This window comes from Phascolarctos cinereus, unplaced genomic scaffold (genome assembly GCF_003287225.1).
Source record: "Phascolarctos cinereus isolate Bilbo 61053 unplaced genomic scaffold, phaCin_HiC Scaffold_1;HRSCAF=81, whole genome shotgun sequence".
NCBI lineage: Eukaryota > Metazoa > Chordata > Mammalia > Diprotodontia > Phascolarctidae > Phascolarctos > Phascolarctos cinereus.
The window spans coordinates 74337329-74345062 of record NW_027555514.1 but is presented as its reverse complement, the minus strand read 5'-3'; the positions used below and the strand labels follow the sequence as shown (position 1 = coordinate 74345062).

Here is a 7734-nt window from a genome sequence, read left to right as displayed (position 1 = left end):
GTTTGGCAATCCTTTGTGTTGCACTTCGTCTTCTGGAGTTAGAGGACTGGAGAAAAGATGGATGAAAAATAAACGTTTAGAGGAATGAAAGACAGATAAGAGAGCTTATGATGAATGTTTTAAATCTTCTCAGTAAAGCAGACAAGGGAGGTGGGTGTGGAGATTGGGGCTTCAAAAGAGAGGAATAAATTTAAAATAGCCTCAGAGTAAAAGCAGTGACTCTAAACAAATTCTAGAGCAGCAGAACCCACAAAAAGACATAGAGAAACAAATTTCCAGCCCAAGAGAACCTGGATGGTTGATTGGAAACGTCTGTTGAACTGGGATGGGAGAGGAGCACAGTTCAGCATGGCCTCACAGGTAACAGGCCTCAGTGAACCTGGAGCAGGCTTCATGGACTGAATCATGGACAGCTGTGGTGATTTCCAGACTTCTCAACCCACAAACACCAAAGACAACTTAGAAGGTAAGTAGGAAAGGTCTGTCAGACTACAGTGAGAGAGGAGTTTGGTCAGGCCCCAGACCCAGGGCAGCCCCAGGGCAGCGGATGCTTTTGGAGCTCTCAGCCCATAGACAGAGGGGTGATCAAGCAGCTGATCACAAGGGGATTGCAGGGATCTGTTTGCTGGTGCTGAGGCAGGATTCTCTTGTTTTGCCCAGGCTTGGATCTGGGTCACAGTCCTGGGTGGCAGTCCTGGGGCAAAGAGGAGCATAGGCATGGTAGAGCTCGTGCTGGTGGTGCAGATAAAATCCTACTCACAGTTCCAAGTCAGAAAAGAGTGCTTGTGGGCACTCATAGACCAGAGCACAGGCCAGGAAAGGAGCAAACACCTCTCCTTTGATCATACCACTTTGGAAAAACTGAAAATTTACACATCCCTAGAAGTATCTCTGAAAATAGCTGCAAAAAACCACCAAAGCTTGGGATAGTACATTCTCTGGTTTTTTTTTTTTTGCTTGTTTTGATTTTGTCTTTGTTTTTGTTTTTTAGGCAATTGGGGTTAAGTGACTTGCCCAGGGTCACACAGCTAGTAAGTGTCAAGTGTTTGGTCTGAGGCTGAGATTTGAACTCAGGTCCTCCTGACTTTGGGGCCGGTGCTCTATCCACTGTGCCACCTAGCTGCCCCCGATAGTACGTTCTCCCTACAGAAGTAGACCGCTACCTTGACAAAGAGTTCAAAACTCAAGTAATTGGCTGGGATCACGAGCAAACAGTGCAAATAATAATAATAATAATCAGACCATAGAATCTTACTTAGGTGACAAAGAAGATGAAAATATACAACTAGAGGAAGACAACAAAGCCAAAGCTCTTATATCCAAAGCCTCCAAGAAAAATACGAATCAGTTCCAGGCCATGGAAGAGCTCAAAAAGGATTTTGAGAAGCAAGTACAAGAAGTAGAGGAAAAATTGGGAAGAGAAATGAGAGTGATGCAAGAAAATCACAAAAACAACAACAACAACAACAACAACAAAAACCACAAGTCAACAGCTTGCTAAAGGAGACCTAAAAAAATACTGAAGAAAATAACACCTTAAAAACAGCCTAACCCAAATGGCAACAGAGGTCCAAAAAGCCAATGAGGAGAAGAATGCCTTCAAAAGCAGAATCAGCCAAATGGAAATGACTTAGCTCTTCTGATTAAGATGACAGCTCAAGAAAATTCCAAAGGACTCATGATAAATAATGCTATCTACCTCTAGAGAATGAACTGAATGCAAACTGAAGCATACTTTTTTCACTTCCTTTTTTTTTTCACTTGCTTTTTATTTGTGACATTGCTAATATGGAAATGTGTTTTACATGATTTCACATGTATTGATATCACATCTCTTGCCTTCTTAATGGGTCAGAGAGGGGTGAAAGAGTTAGAGAATTTGGGACTCTATTTTTTTTAATCAATGTTAAATATAAATTAATACTAATTAAAAAAACACATACGTATTGAAGTTACTAAGAACAGTAACAACAGTCAGATCGGAGAAAAAGCCAAATACTGAAAACATTGAGAAAAGTGGAGAAATGTCTTGATGTGCACAGGCAATAGCAACAAGGCTTTGTTCAGGATAGCATAAATTAGATGGTTAAAAACTTCAAAAGGATAATTTTTGATTGATGGTGGCAGAGTAAAGGTCTAGAAGTTTAGGGGAGACCAAGGAATGCTCACATTCTTCCTCTGGTCCCTGTCACATTTTTGACTCATATTAAGCTTGCAGGCTACTATAATAACAAAAGACCTCTTCCAAGTAAAATTATTTTTTATATCCATGTCTCCCCCATCTTGTTCTTGTGAAGTTGATTTTTTTTCAAACCCAGATGTAGGTCTCAACATTTATCTATAATAAATTCCATCTCTTAAGTCTAAGCCCATCATTCCAACATGTCAAGAACTTTATAGATTCTTACTCTTTCATCTGAAGTGTTAGTTATTGGTTTCAGCTATGTGTCATCTCCCAGCCTGATAAGCTTTACATGTATGTTTTCGTTTAAGGAACTGATTAAATTGTAGTTCCCTACACAGAGCGGGGTAAAAAAAATCCTTAAGTCACTCCCTTAGAGACCTCCTTCATTCAAGCTGCCATTGACTTATAACTGATTGGTCCTAGTGTCCAGGCATTCAACAAGTTTAGAATCCAGTTACAATTATAGTATGCCTGTTCTTTGTCTAGTCCACATGGATTATATGTGAAAATTTACAGAAATATTTAAGTAAATTATACCTGTAGTATTCTCCTGTACCTTTTACAAGGGTTGGGGGTTGGGGTGGGGAAATGGAACAAGATTTTTTTTTCTTTTTTTGGAAGGGACTGGGCCTTCCTATCTCACCAACGTTGAAAGTACAATGGCACATAAGGGGCTCAAACCTACAGCTAATCAGCGTTGAATATTGAAGCTACTGTGCTTTTGACTTGGGCTAGTTCAACGCTCTTTAGTCCCTGGTTGGAGAGGTTTCCCATATTGATGCCAGATTTATGTGTTTGCCTGACTCAGTACATTGAGCTCAGAGCTCTAGAGCTTGATTAATCCACTCAGCTTGGAGTTACAAAAGCAAGGAATATAGGTATATGTCACCACATCCACATAAAGTGAGATTATTCCACATGACTTCTTGATGGAGTAATGCTGGTGCTCAGTGATCACCACTTACCTTTTTAGATGTTTGCGAATGGTTATGATGCTTTCTAAGTGTTTTCTTATTTTTGGGGGGGGTCATTTGGTCTCCCCCAATAGATTGTTCTCTTTGAAGACAGAGTCATATGGCTCCCATTTCTTACATATCCTCATAATAACAGTCCACACGATAGTATACATTCTCACAGAAAATAGTTAATGAAGCCTTCTGGCCTTAATAGAGGACCATGGACTCTGAAAAATTGAGCCAATCATTCGCATCATGGGAATTTGTTCAGTTTTCTTTGTAGAGTTAGTTAAACTCTCCTTTGAATGTGTGTGGGAGTTATGGGGTTAGGAGGAAAGGGAGGTCAAAAAGAGAGGAACAGAAAGTGTGATGTTTCCAAGTGACCTCCCATAGAGAAATACTAAAATAACATTAATGTTCAATCTCCTCAGGACAAAAAATGACAGGGGGTGGGGGTGGAGTTACAAAAGAGGCACTAGAGCCTTCATCTTCTTTCTCTGGACAAGGCAGTAAGCCATCTTGTCTGCCTTTGAAGTGTCACACATTGCCAGCACAGGGAAAGCAAAGAACAGAGCCACAGTGGCCAAGGTGCTTAGTTTGAATTTAACAAAATGTGTCTTTGTTGGCACTTTTCTTCTCAAGCAGCAGGATTATGGAAAATAACAGGCTCAAATATGTTTCCAAGAGGCACTAAATATAGCTCCTTTGTCATCATTCTTTCTGAATCTAAGTAGTCAGGCACAATAAAAATTAAGAGCTGTGCCAAAGCATGGCTGGACTCTCCCAACAGGTGAACAGCTGAGGACAGTCATCTCCTTTCTGAGCTGGTGTGCCTGTGCTCTGTATAAAAGACAGGGGACACCATGAAAAGAGTCATATTTTGCAGTGAAAGCTTTGTCCCTGCCCCCTCTTGCAGCCCCAGGAAACAAAATAATATCACATTTCCCTCCCTGCTTAAGTCTTTTTCCTACTTGTCAGCATGTCAGAGGCAAAAATAAGAGCAATTTGAACAATTTCCTTAGGCAACAGATCGATAGAATTAGCGAATTCTAAATGTTAATGCATTCCTTTCCTAGCAGCCAGGGATGACACTCTGATACTTGCAGCTTCATTTCTCTTTTCCTTTTTTCCTGGCTCAGACATATCAAAAGATGGAAAACAACCCTAACATGTAATTTATCTTCTATTACAACTTTAGAAATAAAATCTGAAGGGAAAACTTTATTAATGGAGCAGGGTCTTGGAAAATCAATCTCTGCATAGGTTTATGGCAACCTATATCTTCGTACAGAATATCCAGTGGTGCATTTTATTTGTTCCTTTGAAAGGAATAAGTTGGGGGTTGGAGTGGGGAGTATGGGTGGCCAGGTAGTCCCAAATGAATGGAAGGCTTTGGGGTTTGCATTCAAAAAAGATTGTAATTAGGACATTTGTATAAACACTTAATAATGAAGTAAATATGGGCCTACCACTTGCATACTAATATGCTAGGAGAAGAGATGTAATGAATGGATAAGGGTTAAAAAAATGAATTTTCAGAAACTAAGAGTATACTTTTAGTCAACATAATGATTCCCCCTTCTCTCAATGTACCTCCATCTACATTATTTTTAAAGTGAATAAAGCGACCTTACACATGCCTTTAAATTATTCAAAGCCACACACATGTAAACACATGCATTTGCCCACACACATAATATGGTAAAAACAAACAAACCAAACAATCCTATGCATTTTAACTCAAGAAATCCTTAGAGGGGCTTTTTCTGAGACTTCCTGGGAAGTCATTCCATGGATTTTAGGGAGCATAGGACTGACAATTCTTTCACTCAATTACTATGATGAAGTCAGTACATTGTCTGAGAATTTCAGACATGTGCCTCAGCCAAAGTATTTTTCCCTTCTCTCCTAGAATCCAGAGTATATAGTGATTTTCTGGAGGAGAGTTTGTCTGATCACACTAAGTGTCAAGAAAATCAAAAAGTCGCTTGACTTCCTCTTGGTGAACTAGAAATAAAAGACTATAACAGAACAATTAGTCTAGAAGGAACGTAGAGGGATGGGATCAGGTATATGACTACTGCTTTGATTTCTTCAGTTTGTGGAAATGAGAAATGGAATCATCACTAGTTGAATGGTGTTAAGGACATACAGATGTAGCTCAAAGATATTGTTGTTGCAATCAAGGGAATATCTTGATTAAGTGAATCATCTGAATTTTTTGGTTTTCCAGTGCATATAAACAGTTATGTTTACACTTTACTATAGTCTATTAAGTGTACGATATTATTACGTCTAAAAAAGTACATGCCTTAATTTAAAAAAAATCTTTATTTCTCAGCAATGCTAACCATCATCTGAGCCTTTAGCAAGTTGTAATCTTTTTGCTAGTGTAAAGTCTTTCATTGATGTTGATGCCTGCTGACTGATGGTTACTGAAGATTAGGGTGGCTGTGGCAATATTTTAAAACAACAATGCCATTTGCAGTATTGCTTGACTCTTCCTTTCATTTGAACACCTCGAGGACATTGTAAGGTTATTAACTGTCCTAATTTCAACGTTGTTGTATCTTAGGGAATAGGGAGGCAAGATAGCCTGTTGGTGGAACAGTCAGAACACCAACAACATTCATCGATTAAGTTCACGACCTTATATAGGCACAGTTCATGGCGCCCCAAAATAATTATAACAGTAACACCAAAGATCATTGATCATAGATCACCATGATTGATATAATAATAATGAACAAGTTTGGCATATCGTGAGAATTACTAAAATGTGACAGAGACGATGTGTGAGCACATGCTACTGGGAAAATGGCACCAGTACACATGCTTGAGTCAGGGTTGCTAAAAACTTTCAATTTGTAAAAAAAAAATGATCACACCTGTGAAGCACGATAAAACAAGGTCTGCCTTCATTTATGTGGAAGCCAGGTTTCAATTAAGTCAAAGAGGCAGAAGGGGCACGAGTAAAATTGCCCACACATATAAGCCTGTATTTAAGGTGAAATGAAGTTTACAAAAGGTTAGATAGTGAAAGAGGTTACTAGAAGGACAAGCAAGAGTAGAGTGGATCATGGCATAGTTAGGGCTAAGCTAAATGGCAGTGGGGAAAAGTGCAGGAAGAGGCTGTAGAAGAACGGATGTGTTTCTAAGGTGATGATTTTATTTTATTTTTAAATGAACACTTGTTTCTTTGTTTCACAAATTTTACCAGTTGACATAATTCTGTCTTTGGGCTAACTGAACAGACCAAATGCCATATTTTCATCAGACTTTTCTAATTCTTTTTCCATTTTCATTTTGGCTGGAAGAGTGGCAGCATCTGTAAACACAGAAGGGTCAGCAAGGAAGGCCTTTGCCCTTTCAGCAAGTGGCAAGGTATACTTAGTCATAGCCAAGACCTACTTGTACCCATTGATGTTATAGTGTGGTATTGATGCAGTGGTTGGGTAACCATTAGGTAGATATTATGTAGATAGACATTAGCAAGGTGAGAGACACCCTCTACGAAGCAAAGGTGCAAAGTCTCCTTCATGATGTCCAGCACTTTAAGGTTGGAGATGCTGCCATTGTCAAATACCTGCTGAATGATCAACCCAAAGGAGAACAGAGAGGTATTGAGTATATCCATTTGTGTGACTTCACTGGTACATACTTTGTCTCCAGTCTGCCCATTGCTCAGGATTCCTTTGGTGCACCTGGAAATCTTGGTGGTGATATCCAAAGCCTGGAAGAAGGAAGTTTTCTTAGGACCCAAACCAGTCTTCTGCACTGGTAAAGTGATATCACATGGGGCAATGGTATTGGCATGGACAGCAGCTAGCACATTTTTGGCCAGAATCACATCCGTAGTCTCAATCAGATCTTCCTTGTTGAACACAAAACTCATATTCTCCTGGACATGTGACAGTAATTTCTCCAAAGCAAGATTGTTGCCCAGACATCCATGAGTCACTTTGCACATCATAGTGGTATTGTGTTTTTATTTTTGTTTTTGCTCTGTAAGGTTTTGTTTTCCCCATCAACACTAAGACTGTGGAAGGACATCCAGATAAGCTGCGTTGCTTTGGAGCGCACATTGTCTGCTCCCATAAAAAATATTTTGGTTGATTAGCTGAAATTTGGATGATCTTGAGGAACTAATTTGATTTCCAGGGAGCCTTGTCTTCCTTGGATAGCTCATAGGTGTTTTAAAGATTGCCATATGAGGTTTAAAGATGATGTCACTTAAATGAGGCACCTAGGGAGAGCCTAAAACAGTGATTTTTTTTAATAGTACACATGTATAGAATGTTTTAAGGTCCACAAACCTTACCAGATCACTCCTGTGACTTAGATCTACGAATACTGATAAATCCATTTTCCAGATGTTATTCTAAGGATTAGAGACATAATGTAGCTTGCATGACTTTATGCCCCTGGCTAAATGTTGGAGCCAATATCTGAATCCAGGTCTTCTGTCTAACATTCTTTCTCAGACACTAGCTGAGGTATATGGGAAACTGGGAGAGAGGCAGGAGACAATTTGGTTTGTGGAGAAGCCTGTTGTTTGAATCACTACCACTCATCCAATTGAAGTGTTGGTGG

General features: G+C 39.4%; 1 pseudogene; it reads right to left on the bottom strand.

Annotated features, from left to right (window-relative positions):
* Window positions 1-6383: 6383 nt before the first annotated feature.
* Window positions 6384-7507, bottom strand: LOC110211182 (large ribosomal subunit protein uL10 pseudogene; annotated as a pseudogene).
* Between the last annotated feature and the right edge of the window lie 227 nt (window positions 7508-7734).